This window comes from Bos indicus x Bos taurus, chromosome 24 (genome assembly GCF_003369695.1).
Source record: "Bos indicus x Bos taurus breed Angus x Brahman F1 hybrid chromosome 24, Bos_hybrid_MaternalHap_v2.0, whole genome shotgun sequence".
NCBI classification, from domain to species: Eukaryota; Metazoa; Chordata; class Mammalia; order Artiodactyla; family Bovidae; genus Bos; species Bos indicus x Bos taurus.
Window position 1 is genome coordinate 30,114,748 of NC_040099.1, and position 14,698 is coordinate 30,129,445.

Here is a 14,698-nt window from a genome sequence, read left to right on the forward strand (position 1 = left end):
CAAAACACGCACAGCTTTCATTCATAGACACACATCTCCAAGTCTTGTTGTTGTCACCTCATCCTTGTCAAGGGGAAGAATGGTTCATCTGCATTTATACCAGTCAAGGGTACATTTTTCAACGTCTCCTCCTAACGGACTTCAAAATAAATTCCAATTCTGGTTCCCATTGGCATTCCAACCAAATTAAGTTCTAGCTCTACCTGCTGCTGCTGCTGCTGCTAAGTCGCTTCAGTCGTGTCCGACTCTGTGCGACCCCTGGACTGCAGCCTACCAGGCTTCTCCATCCATGGGATTCTCCAGGCAAGAACACTGGAGTGGGTTGCCATTTCCTTCTCCAATGCATGAAAGTGGAAAGTGAAAGTGAAGTTGCTCAGTCATGTCTGACTCTTAGCGACCCCATAGACTGCAGCCTACTAGGCTCCTCCATCCATGGGATTTTCCAGGCAAGAGTACTGGAGTGGGGTGCCATTGCCTTCTCCCTAGCTCTACCTAATCTGTGCCAGACGTCCTGTAATTCACCAGGCTTTAAAAATTGTCCTTCCTTGTGACTGACCTCCTATCTTGCAAATTCAGTAGGCAAAATGTAATGCTTATTGGGCACCATTTTGCTTTTGAATAGAGCTGTAAATACTGACTCAGTCTCAGCCATCTTAAAAACTTGAAAATGCCATCCCCATGTAATGTTAAAGTCAGTTAGTCGTTTCAAATATTTATTTGCCTATTGAGCTTAGTGTCTTTAGCATTGTATTTCAGTTGTTTGTATATACTCAAGTGGCTTGGTGAGGTTGAGCAACAGTTAACCAGTCAAGTTCATTATTACCGTTTTGTTTATTTAAGTCACAGAGGGAACATTTTTCCTTATAAAGAGAACTGTTTTCTTTATTAACAAGGTAAAACAGTTGGTCAAGAAATATATTAAGACTACTTCTCAGGGGTAGATTTTCATTTCCTGTATTTTCTTTCTTTTGTACCCTTGGCTAAACTAATCGAGGATGTAGATACTAGAATAGAACATCAAATATTTACTCATAATCTTAAACATGGATTTGGTGCCAGATAAAAGCATCATGTCTCCCGGTTCCAGTAAAAGAGTGAAATTCTTTAGTCTTCAGAGGTAAGGGTCTTGAGTGTATTAGTTATGTAGTCATTTTCAGGACAGATAGGTGTATTGTTCAATCAGTGTCTGCCAGCTGGTATTTCTGATGCTACAATGGAATTTCTGTTCTTTCTTCTTGCACATAGGGAGGTGCTCCCCACTCTCAAGAATACACCAGGAGTGCTCTGTGACCATATAGAGGAGTGGAGTCAGAGGTGGGAAGGAGGCTCATGAGAGAGGGGTTGTATGTGTACTTATGGCTGATTCACGATGTTGTATGGCAGAAACCAACATAACATTGTAAAGCGATTATTCTCCAATTAAAAGTAATTTAAAAAAAAAGAACAAAATAAACAACAAAAAAGAATGCACTGGGAATATAATTCTAAAAGGCATCTTGAAAAGTGAAAGTCACTCAGTCGTGTCCGACTCTTTGCAACCCCATGGACTATACAGTCCATGGAATTCTCCAGGCCAGAATACTGGAGTGGGTAGCCTTTACCTTCTCCAGGGGATCTTCCCAACCTAGCAAGGGGTCTCCTGCATTTCGGGCAGATTCTTTACCAACTGAGCTATCAAGGAAGGCCTTATACCTCTAATTTATCTTATACCTCTTATAAAAGCCATCTTATACCTTTAATTTATCTAAAGTCTGGCAAAGAGCCACAAAATGAAATCACTTTTTTAAAAATTATTTTTAAATTGAGGTATAATTGACATATAACATTATATTAGTTAGGTATATTATATTAGTTGGGCTTCCCTGGTAGCTCAGCTGTTAAAGAATCTGCCTGCAACACAGGAGACCCTGCCTGGCTCCATTCCTGGGTCGGGAAGATCCGCTGGAGAAGGGATAGTCTACTCAATCCAGTATCCTTGGGGTAAAATGAAGTCACTTCCTTTTTAATTATTTTTAAATTGAGGTATAATTGATATATAACATTATATTAGTTACATATATTAGTTATAATTAGTATATTAACAATATACTGATTACATACATTAGTCTGTATAGTATATACAAAACATAATTATTCTATATTTGTTTATTCTCTGAAGTGATCTCCATAGTAAGTCTAGTTCCCATCTGTCACCATCCAAAGTTACAAACCATTTTTTTTTCTTGTGATGACTTTTAAAATTTATGCTCTTCAGTTCAGTCGCTCAGTTGTGTCTGACTCTTTGTGACCCCATGGACTGCAGCACGCCAGGCTTCCCTATCCATCACCAACTCCCAGAGTTTACTCTCTTAGCAACTTTCAAACACACGGTATGATAGGATTGACTATAATCACTGTGCTGTCCATTGCAGCCCAAGACTTATTTGCTTTATAACTGGAAGTTTGTCCTTCTTCATCCACACTCCCCTTCTGATACCCAAAGAATTTGACTCTTGTAAAACATGTCTATATACTCACTTTGGCTAATCAATACAGAGTTCTTTATCAGAAAGGAATGTAAAATGGAACACTGGTGTGCGTTAATCTTGCCCCGAAATCCTTCCCCACTAGGCACTATAGATTGTGTAATTAAATTGAAATTGAAAATCAAGTCCTGTTGTTGGTTTTTTGTTTTTTATTTTTTTTCCCCATTAAGCAATCTCCAAGCTGCACACCAACGTGAGAAATCAGGACTGGAGCAGAGGGAAAGTTCTAGCCTGCTGGCTAATATCCAGCATGCATTTTTAGCCCATGGCTATTTTACCACACCTGAGCTCAGAGAACAAACAACTATTTGAGTTCTCTGGAGGGAACGCTGGATTCTTTCCTGTGTAATTCACTGGGGAAATTAGTATGCTTTTTTCAAGTAACTTGTTAACGCAGCTTGTTTACGAGAAGAGGACAAAAATGAGCAGTGAACCGCTTGGCAGAATGAGATGAATGCATGACCCATTTTTTTTTTTTCAGCTGTCCCTTTGGCAGTTCAATGATACCATGATTTTCTCTCTGAAAAATGCGCCCTGTAGAGATGAAATCTGTAGATTTCCCCATAATTTTGGTAGTCTACCATAATATGGTAGATTAAAGATAATACCTTAGAATACTACCCAGAATACCTTCCAAATCAAAGTAGCAAATGGTCAGTACCAGAATGGGAATAATAAAACCTTTTGACTTAAGATTTAAAAATTGCCTTTTTATTTAGTAGGCAATTGAAACTTGTAGTAAATAGAATACTTTCTGTTTGTGCCTTTTGGATAGTAGATCATTAGAACCTTTGGCGAATTAATACTTTTTTTTTTATTTTGCTTTGTTTCTCAGTTGTGTCAGAGTCTTTTTGACCCCATGGACTGTAGCCTCCCAGTCACCTCTATCCATAGAATTCTCCCAACAAGAATACTGGAGTGGGTTGCCATTCCCTTCTCCCAGGGATCAAACCCGACCCAGGAATCGAACCTGGGTCTCCTGCGTTGCAGGCAGATTCTTACTTCTACTGAAGTATAGTTGGTTTACAATGTCGTGTTAGTTTCAGCTGTACGACAAAGTGAATCAGCTATAGGTATACATATATCCCCTCTTTTTTAGATTGTTTTTCCATATAGGTCATTACAGAGTATTGAGTCAAGTTCCCTGTGCTACAATAGGTCCTATTACTTACCTGTTTTATACATAGCAGAGTGTATGTGGCAGTCCCAGTCTCCTAATTTACCCCTTCCCTCCCCTTACCCGCCTGACAACCATTAGTTTGTGGTCTACATCTGAGACTCGGTTTCTGCTTTTGTAAATAAGTTCACTTGTACCATTTTTTTAGATTCCACATATAAGTAATGTCATATGATGTTTGTCTTTCTCTGTTTGACTTGCTTCACTCAGTATGACAATGTCTAGCCTGTGCCCTTTGAAACCAGAGAAACAGAAAGGCTGGTTCGGTTTCCAGGTAGCCACCCCACCCCCAACCCCCCAGAAGTGGGAGGATGTATAGGCAGACAGCGATCCTCCCATAATGGTACTTCCGCCCTCGCCTCTGCTTGGGAGGTGGGTGCAGTGGGCGGTATAGTTCTGGGTGGTACTTAGAGCTGCCTGACACTCCCAGGTCAGAAAAGTGAGACATGAAGTGAGGGAACTTGCCCTTCCCAGAACCTAATGAGCTTTCCTGCGTCATCCTGTCCTTGGTGGGAACAGATCCAGACGCTGCCTAGGAGTCCCCAGCTGAGTCCAGTTTCTGCCCCACTCTCCTCCTGAAGGACCACTCAGACCCCTGTGGAAGGGTAGTCCTCAGGGAGAGGGAGCTTCTTTAGCCTCCAAGCCCAAGTGATCTTTTGGGACAGACTGCAGACCCTGGATAAAAACAAAGGCAGGGTCTTGAGTATCACTTACTTTAAAACTTTTGAATATTTAGACATACAGTGCATGGGCCTCCATTCATCCTCCCGCTCTAGGCCCCATAAATGTTATTGATATGATATCAATCAGACATCTACAACTTAAAACTCAACATGTTATTCCAATAAAAAGCCAAGATGAAACCCACTCACCTGTCATCTATAGGATAAAATCCTATCCATGGCCCTGTGATCTGCTTTGGAGAGCATGCCCCTTGCCTCCCTGGACTTACTTCCCTGTGTATAGAGCTTCTTCTCCTGTGTATAGAGCTAATGTGCATGCGTGTGTCCTAGGTTGCTTCAGTCATGTCCAACTTTTTGTGAACCCATGGACTATAACCCGCCAGGCTAACGTGCCCTATTTAAAGTTGTTCCACCAATATACCCACCCTTTTCTTTGCAGGTACAACATTTACTCATATTCCAGCACCTCATACCCGTATCATCTCTTCCATGAAGCTTTCCTCATCTCAGGGCTTAGAGTAATCTTTCCTTCTTCCGTGTTCCTGTTATTTTTCTGCCCCTTTGGCATAGGTCCTTGCATTTTCTACTCTATATTCTAATTATGGATATTCCTATGTGATTTTGTAATGAAACAGTATTGCACCAAAGGAAAGAAATCATGTTTGGCTCATTTCTGTGCTCACGATTAGAACTTGAACAATTGCTGACCAATTGCTGGTTGAATGTCAATTCTTTCACTCAGTAATTTATTATCCTAGAAACCAGAGGGACTGCTGGATGCAGGCAGACTACACTGACTCTTATAAGGCAGAAACCAGGCATTGTCCTTTGCCTCCCATGTCAGGACTCTAAACCAAAAACAGAAGGCGCAGCTAAGGCTGCCCATAGTCTCTACAAATGATGGTCACACAGTCGGGGAATACAAGAATCAAAGAGCAAGGGGACCCCACCTTTATTTCCACATCCCATAACCGCCTGGAGAACACTGAACATTTGCTTGAATCAAGACTTGGCCCCTGAGATTTTTTTCTCGACTGTAAGCACGGCACCGTCATTCACTGCTGTTTCTTTTCAGTGTCGTGTGAACTTTACAACTTCTAAATTTAAAGTGGGATTACATTACCTTGCACTATTCTTATCAAAATGGCCATGCACTCAAGGAGACAACTTTGACCTACAGAGCGTCTCTCTTGGCAGGTTCAGTGCTAATGCAACAGGTAAAGATCCCATTCCCCTCATTCTCTTCTAAGATTGCCTTCTAGAATTGGAAGTTGTGCTTTTAAAAAACCATTCAATGTATGAGTCTTTTTTAAAATACCTGAAAGCAAGACTGAAATTATCCAAAAGTGGTGCACTAATGGTTAACAAAGAGGCATTTATGAAAGACATGCTGTACGAAAGGTCACAAGGCTTCACATCAGGAAGATACCCAGGTGTAAATGTCAAAGGGCTTGCACTCACCTCTTTTATTGGAAGCCGAGAAAGTTAACGCACTAAGTAAGGATGTCTAGTGGAAAAAGACAACATAGTCTTTGGAACTATATTGTCAAGACAAACAGAGGGAGGAGAAGACAGCCCTCAGGTGTTTTAAAAGCATGAAAACCCATAGAAAAAATACTGATTGGAACAAGGAAAACAGTTTATTAGCGACACTGCGAGAACTATTAGCAATTCAGACATGAGATAATTCTCACTCACCTGTTCTCACTCGAGATCATTCACACTTAGATTGTTTCTGTATAATTGTGACCAAGAATTGCTCCAGTAACTTGTTTATTTGTCATAGCAAGCCTAGGATGATGAGTATTTTAATCTCCTTTCTCGACAGGTGGAAACACCCTTGAAAGATTTAGTACTTTTTCAGGTCCTGCCATGCTTAGCACTAAATGAATAATAACAATGGTTAACATAATTATTAGGCTTCCCGGGTAGTGATAGTGGTAAAAAAAAATTTGCCTGGCAATGCAGGAGATGCAAGAGATGTGGAAGTCAGGAAGATCCACTGGAGGAAGAAATGGCAGCCCACTCCAGTATTCTTGCTTGAAGAATCCCATGGACAGAGGCACCTGGTGGGCTACAGTCCGTGGAATCACAGAGAGTTGGACACAATTGAAGACAGTGTTAGTTAGTAATATGATTACCAAGTGTTTAATGAACTTCCTATGCATAGGTATTATACATAAAATTCTCTCATTTAAACCTCACAGCAGTGACCTTGGAAGGCAGGTACAAATTCAAGGAGTCAAAATTAGTGAACTTGAGAGGCTTGCCTGAGATCAAGGATGGGAGCTGGCAATCCAACCCAACCATGTAAGCACCAGCCGCTGTTCTCTGCTGCTTTAAGTGTCTTTAGTTAAAAGCACACAGATGATGAGTGGTAGAGCTGGAGTCTGAATCTATGTGGATGGATCGCATTCTGAAATCCTTTCTTTTTGCTATTGTGCTGTCCTATTACTTGTTCTGAAAGTTCTATTAATTAGATGATTCCACGTATGACCACCCTAAGCAGTACTCCAATTTTAACACCAGTACTGAAGCAATTGGTTGTGAGATTCTAGAACACAGATATTTATGGTGTGGTAGATCTTTTTTAAAAAGCTTCTTTTTAAATGCTTTAACTATCAAGATGAGCACATACTCTGGGACTCCTGATGAGCATTAAATTACTTTTTTAATTAAGTGAAAAAATCAAATGATCTAGTCTAAGAGAAAAGTTATTTGTCACCTGAAAAGAGATTAAAGCTAAAAAAAAAGAAAGGTGTACATTGGGATAATCTGTTGCCCATTGGCAATTTTCCTCAGCGGAGCCCAGACCAAACTATCATGGACATAAAACAAGAATTAAAATAGAAGCGTGTATTCTTAACAACTATGAAATCTTCTCTTACTCTTCAGTTTTCCAGAAAAGTACTTTACTTCTGAAAACTCTTTCATAAGGTTTTCACTGCTAGTCATAATGTGTTACTGTCTATGTAATCATGTGAGAAAATATGGATTCTTAAACTGCTGGAAATGTTGCTCCTATTAAAAAGGATGAAAACAGTGAGTTTACCATCTAGTGTAAATTAATCTTACCACCTAAGTTGCTATCACTAAGCAGTCCAGGGAAACTGATTCCACAAGGGATTTCTAGTCAATCTGTTTCTCCTGTTTTTCCTCCTCTGTTTTGAGTTTTCTAATCATACCCCCTCCTATTTGTTAGCACCTGAAGATGGGGGCTTCCCAGATGACTCACTGGGTAAAGAATCTGCCTGCAATGTCAGAGACACAGGACACTCGAGTTCAATCCCTGGGTAGGGAAGATCCCCTGGAGGAGGTCATGCCAACCCACTCCAGTATTCTTGCCTGGGAAATCCCATGGACGAGGAGCCTGGCAGGCTACAGTCCATGGGGTCACAAAGAGTTGGACACAACTAAAGCGACTGAGCATGCACACACATACCTGAAGATGAGTTTTACTGGGTAACTGCAGTTTTTCAGCTCAGCAGATGTTATGAGCCAAATGGTCTGCACCATCATTTGGGATTTTCCTCAACACATAGCAACTAACCTCCGTAACCACGTTCTACAAGTCAGGAGCAGGTAGTGGAGACCCATCAACATTCAGAAACTCAAAACACCTCCTCCCTGCAGAAAGTCTCTTACTTCTTGGGTTAAAACTAGGATCAGATGGGCCAAAGAGTCTATCTGTCATCATGTTTGAGTATACATTCTCATATACAACATTTTTTAAATCTACCTTTAAACTATGTTATCCATATTATTCTTTCTTCTCATGATAAACCACTGAATGAAGGACTCAAGTGAAAACTTGATATATTCTGAAATTGTGTGAAAGAGGCACTTAAGTAGTCATCATTTTGAATAAAATGTTTGTGTACATAAAGATGTATTTTAAGAAATAAATAGTGATCAAGGAATCAGAAATTTTCTATAATGTATATAGATTAAAGATAATGTTTATAGATAGCTTAAGTTGAGCTCTGTTCTCTATAATGATGCTAAAATGGCTATTTCCTTTGTATTTACAAATTATGATCCTTTTTTGTCTTTATCAGTTTGAACTTCACTATTTACAACATTTGACCACAATAAATATTTCTATAAGCCCAGAAAGAAAAAAATAATTAGTAGTGTCATTAATACAATGCAAATTCTGTAGAATCCATGTTATATAAATGGTTTTGGCCCCTCACGGCATATCCCATGTGCAACTCTGATATTGTTTATAGACTTTTATGGGTCTCTGTATTTTGCTGAGGAGATAGTCCTCATCAGAACCTCAGGAGTGAAAGAAAGTATCTGAGATAGTTTTTCTACCTATAACTAGAGCACGTGATCAAAACTATCTCTTTGATAATGCATAAATTAAAACTAATTCTATTGAAACTTTCTTTTGTAAAGTAGCACTTACCAAAGAACAAGTTTCCAGGAAAGAAAAGATGCACAGACAATTGGTGAAAATTCAGAGTACCAGTAAGGATCCCAGTGAAAGCTGCTACCTTGCTTTATTTTCCTTAATATGGAAAAAGTTATTATCCACAGAAGTCTTATGTTATATTCTGTGGTTGATCATCAAAACAAGGATGGAATAAACAAGATTCTTCACTATTTCATCACTGGTATGAGCCTTGCTCAAAATGTATTAAAAGGAAATATATCCTTCATACTATTACTGGATAATTCAATTAGGCCAATGTTCTGTGTATGTGGAATAATGAAATTTACTATGTTGACTAATTAGCCAATCAGATTTCTCTCATTTGCTAAGGCAATGGATTGTCTAAAATGTGACCATAAACAAAATAGATTTTATTAGGCATAATCTGCTTTGTAAACAAATGAAATTAATTCTTTGCCTGACCGAAAGCTTTGAAAATGAAAGACCAAAATTGAACACATGCTTCCAATCTTGGTTCTGTTACTGAGATGACACTTTATATAAAAGTTACTATTTAATTCCCCTCAAGTATTTCATACTTGAGACTAAATGACTCTTAGAAATATGTTCATCAACAGATGGGAGCCACTTATGGCCTCATAAACTCCGAAGCAAGTGAAATTATCTCAGCAAAATGGAAAGATTACAAGAAAGCTTCATCTGCTGATCTCCGAGATGATTCATGTGTTGCATATTGGCTCAATGGTGCAATGAATATTGACAGATAATCACCCCTGTTCATACGAGAGAAATCCTGAAGAAACGAATGCTTGTGATGTGTGTTTTTCATCAATCAGTAAGCAGTTTCCACACATACCCTGCATTTAGAGCAGTGCTAAATATGATGGAGGATGTAGAGGGAAGGATCAGCAGAGAGCCTGTTCTAAAGGGAACTTATGCCTTGAAAGAGAAGATGAACACACCATCAATGCTGCACAGAGAGTGTGTTATTACTCCCTTGCTTATTAACTACACAAAGCAGGCAGCGTGAGAGTTTGGTGAAGTCAACAAGCCATGAAAAGTGGCCAGGGAAGGATCGGGGAGAACCTTGAAAACCAAAGTTTCTCAGGTTTGATTCAGCAGGAAATATAATGTGGTGACACTGAAAATTTTGGAGTTGAGAAAATTAGGAAAATCAATGTAGGATTTTGAAACTATATCCTGTATTTTCCTTTTGACTCCATCAGCTCTGAGCAGCTACCAACCTTTCTCCAAGCTTCTCTGCTTCCACTCTGCAGCCCCCAGTCCATTCTCCACTTGGCCAGCAGACTGAGCTTCATGCACTGTCCATCACATCATGTTATCCTCCTATCTAAAACTTCCAATGGCTCATAGTACACCTCTGATAAAATCCTACTTCCTTTCCATGACCTAAATCCTAAATTCTCCTTGACCTGGTGCTCCTATGGCATGTGATCCTGCCTTCCTCTTTGATTTTATCTTGTGTTCTTGAGCCCTTAATTTAAAATATATTTATTTATTTATTTGTGTCTGAGCTGGGTCTTCGTTGCTGTGCAGGCTTATCTCCAGTTGTGGCAAGGGGGGCTACGCTCTAATTACAGTGTGAGGGCTTCTCATCCCGGTGGCTCCTCTTGTTGCAGGAGCACAGGCTCTAGGGGGTCAGGCTTCAGTAGTTGCAGCTCCTGGGCTCTACAGTACAAGCTCAATAGCTGTGGCACGTGCGCTCAGTTGCTCCTCAGCATGTGGGATCTTCCGGGACTGGGGATCGAACCCGGGTCTCCTGCATTGGTGGAGCGGGTTCTTTCCCACTGAGCCACCAGGGAAGCCTGGGCCCTTCTCACTTACACAACAACACGCTGGCCTGCCCTCTGTCCCTTTGCCTGACCAGGCTCGTTCCTATTTGGAGGACCTTTTGGAGGACCTTTGCCCTCACTGACCCTGCCTGCAGTGCTCGACTCCCAGATCTGGGGTTTCTTCTTGTCATTCAGATCCCACCTCGAGCAGCTTCTCCACAAATAGATCCAGACCCTAGAGCCCTAGTTCATGGGGTCTCTCCACTCTACTGCCTCCCATGCTCTACCACAATCTCTGTTTCAGTGTTTATTTTACATCACGCATATCGTCATCAAAACTTTTGCTCATTTATCTGTTCATTATCTGCCTTCACTCACAAGAATATAAGTATCCTAAGAACAGGACCCTTGTCAGAGTTGTCTGGTCCTCTGTCCCCAGTGCCATTAAACAGGGCACATATTAAATGATTATAATAAGTATTCATCAAATGAATGCATCACTTAATTCTGCCAGCAGGCTATGCCGATAGTCTGGGTGTGGAAAAAAAAATATATGGCCAAGGTAAAGAATTTGCCTTCCAGTGCAAGAGACACAGGAGACACAGGTTTGATTCTTGGGTCAGAAGGATCCCTTGGAGGAGGAAATGGCAACCCACTCCAGTATTCTTGCCTGGGAAATCCCATGGACAGAGGAGCCTGGTGGGCCACAGTCCATGAGGTTGCAAGAGTCATACACAACTGAGCACACACACACAGGTGATACACTGATAGTGGGATGAACAGTTTAGAGAAAAAATGAAGAGTTTGGTGTCTGGGAGTGGGAAGCAAATTAACAACCTGAGACAGGGATTCATGCAAGGTCCCCAGGGTTACTGCAGGAAGACGATTCGTGGTTAAAAATCACATTTAATGAGTATATACCACACGCCAGATCACTTCTCAGCCTTTTGTCTAATATGTACATGGCAAGCATTGTGTATTTGTCCCATTTATTTTTCATAACTCCATAAAATCAGCGTCATTATCTCTCTTACTCTGGGGAGGCTGAGTCAACTATCCCAGGTTGATTGGTTAGCTGTCCTATTCCAGTGAGGGAGATTGATTTGGTAGAAAGTACTGGTTTAAGGTCAACTGAAAGTTACCAGTAAAGCATGAAAAGGATAAAAATTTACTAAGTCTGGTCTCCGTCCCATTTCACAAGTTGTCTGGCTGAAGGGGTGTGAAATGTGTGTCTCACAACCTACCTTGGCTCTCAGGGGTTTTGTGCAAAGTGCTCTGGGGCCCTGTGGGCCTCCATGGTTATCTTCCTCATTCTGTAACCACGCGGGGCTGGGAGCTGGAAATACCTTAAAGAAGACATCCAACAGGAAAGTAATTGGATGTAGGTAAGAGAGGAGATTAGTAGAGCAGAATGATAGCAGTTACCTTGCAGACCACCGCCTGGAGGGCAATAGGACCCCCAGGAAATAACCAAAATGCAATACACAAAACTCTTACGGTTTCTGTCTTTGGGGCCAACCATCTGATAAATTACCAACTTAGAACATGGAAACTAGACTTTACTGAAAATGAGTTCTATGCTGGGGTCCGGAGTAGAGACGATCCTGCTAATGGGTCTGGGGAGGTAGAAGATGCTGCAGCTCAACACTCAGGCATCCCTTTACTCGTGGCAAGAAGTGGACATTTATCCCCAACGTATAAATCCTAATGGAGACGGCATCATAGAGCCAGTGTCTCAATAAAAACCATGGGGACCAGGTTCACTTGTCACTGGGAGTCTACCAGGAATTGAAAGATACCTTCTGTTTTCCTCCTTTCATCCCTGATCCAGGCACACAGCTCAGCAGTGCCCATGATGAGTTTTCCCAGACTTACAGTTTTCCCAGACTTACAGTCGCTGAAATGCTGTAATAATATAAAATAAGTTTTCTTAACAAGGCCACCAGGGATGGAGTGAAGACATAACCCCTCCAAAACCACCAAGCCTGGATAGGTGTGTCTAACAGGAGTGTAGAAGCAGAAAAGGAAATAAAGATGCTGTGAAGATAAGAAGCTTCGTTCTGAGACATAAAAGCTAAGCAGATGATCAATATCTCTGTGTGCTTTATGCAGCATAAAAGGAAACCCCAAAGTCCAGGCAGCATCATGGTTACATCGTGATATTCTAGAAGCAAGAGCCCAGGACCCGCTCAATCAAGCTAATTATTTGGGACTGTCCAGTAGAGCATCAGTTCTTGGTACCCAACTTATCTAATTCAAATTGGAGAAGAGAAGCAATCAAAGGCTTGGCGATGTCCACTGTTCAGTCTATTTGAAGCTGACATAGATACATCTAGCCACCTCAGGGTAGCTCAGTACAAAAGATAATATTCAGTTGAATCTCAGAGCAAGGAAATTCCATCATCTTCTAAATAAAGACGTGGTGGCACTGAGAGCCTTGTGGGGTAAACATGTGCTGTATGATGACAAACGGAAGAGTCAGACAAGCCTGGATCTTAACCTTAGCTCTAGGAGTTGCCAGCTGTAAGATACTGAGTAAGTCTCATGGGAATGTGAGCATAACCACCTGACAGAGTTGGGGGAGGATACACTTGTTTGAGCAGCACGTGACACAGGTGAAGCCCTCTGACAATATTCATCCCCAAACCACCCTCCCCACCCATCCTTTCCCTTGGTCTAGCAGGTACAGTGTAGCTAAAGGAGACTGGAGCTCTCACAGTCTCCCTGCCACTTGGTATAAATATATCAAATATATAGATATATCGTGCTCCCTTGCTCAAGAGGGAGCATGGTCTGGACCTAGGAATCTCAATATATGAGTCTCAGGTAATGCAAGGGAGTCTTCCCCTGGGTCTGATAACTGGTCCAGAAGTGCCCGCCTTTTCTGTGGGTTTCACAAGTGAGTGATGCTCATCCATCCACTTTCATCCTGTTACAGTATTGGCTATAGTCTAGTTGTTAGTGGCTACAGTTATGGGAGGGCCCAAGAAAATCCCCAGTGTGAAGCCTGAGACCTCCTTCCTCCTGCCCTGAGCAGTATTCTCTGGCATGGGGAATAATGGAGTTATAGACTGTGATGTTGTTTCTGAACAAGGTATGTCAACACGTGTTTATTCCTTCCAAGAAACAGATTATAGAATCATAGCAAGGGGAGGGGGGCAAGGATGCAGTGTCTGAAGGACCTTTAGAGAATTATGCTCGCCTGTTTGCTTGATGAGAGCGGTGTCTCTGTAAGTAGGTTAGGCAGAATCCTGTCCATCAGTGTCTCCATATAAGAGGAGTGTGGTTGGACGTCATCACCAGCCCTGCTGGTGTCACTGCTATTTGCCAGTGGGCATTGCTGTCCCAGGGGCTCAAGTGACTCTGTAGTGGGTGGAGAAGAAACAGTTCCCCAGGTAAATGCTGCTTCCCTGGTCTGGGGCTCTGCCTAAAGAAAGGAACAGGAAGGGTTGGACTGTCCCCAGTTCCTCCTTCCCCACCTCTTCACTCCCCACGGCTCCGTTCGAACAGTTGCAGTTACCAAGGCTGGGCTGTAGGGGGCAGGCGCCCCTCCGTGATCCTCGCAGTCCAGCAGGAGCTCATTCCGTACCAGCTCTGGAGGATGAAGTATTTCCGACTGAAAGCCCCCAGCCTCAGACTAAATGATCCGGACTAGTGCCGCTCACACCTGGCCTTGAGAAGAAAGGGAGACCAAAGGAGTTGTCTATGGCCATTGATACGTCGTAGCAGCCATTTCAATGACATCTTGAATCAAATTGTCATACTCAGGAGAAACTACGTCTTTTGGAAACCTCCAAAAAAGCTTCAAATATTATCATTAATGAAATAATATTCTTAAAATGAAGGTGATAAAGTTTATCTTAATACCTGAAGAGATCAGGGCTTCCCCGGTGGCACAGTGGTAAAGAACACTGCTTCCAATGTAAGCGACTCAGGTTCCATCCCTGAGTCAGGAAGATCTCCTAGAGGAGGAAATGGCAACCCACTCCAGTATTCTTGCCTGGAGACTTCCATGGACAGAGGAGCCTGGAGGGATACACTCCTTGAGGTTGTGAAGAATCGGAGGCGACCGAGCATGCGCATAAGCACAACGCGTGGAGAGAGAAGACCATCCATAC

At 41.8% G+C, this 14,698-nt stretch overlaps 1 protein-coding gene across 8 annotated transcripts in view; it reads left to right on the forward strand.

Moving 5' to 3' along the window:
* The window catches only part of CHST9 (carbohydrate sulfotransferase 9), a 279,495-nt gene that overhangs the window by 252,944 nt on the left and 11,853 nt on the right, over positions 1-14,698 (forward strand). Inside the window, exon 1 of one of the 8 annotated variants that reach the window (XM_027525934.1) lies at positions 1,269-1,314. The exons of the other annotated variants lie outside the window; for them this stretch is intronic. The gene's annotated coding sequence lies outside the window, so the exon portion shown is untranslated. Of the gene's footprint in view, positions 1-1,268; positions 1,315-14,698 lie in introns of those variants that run through there. 8 annotated transcript variants of the gene reach the window in all.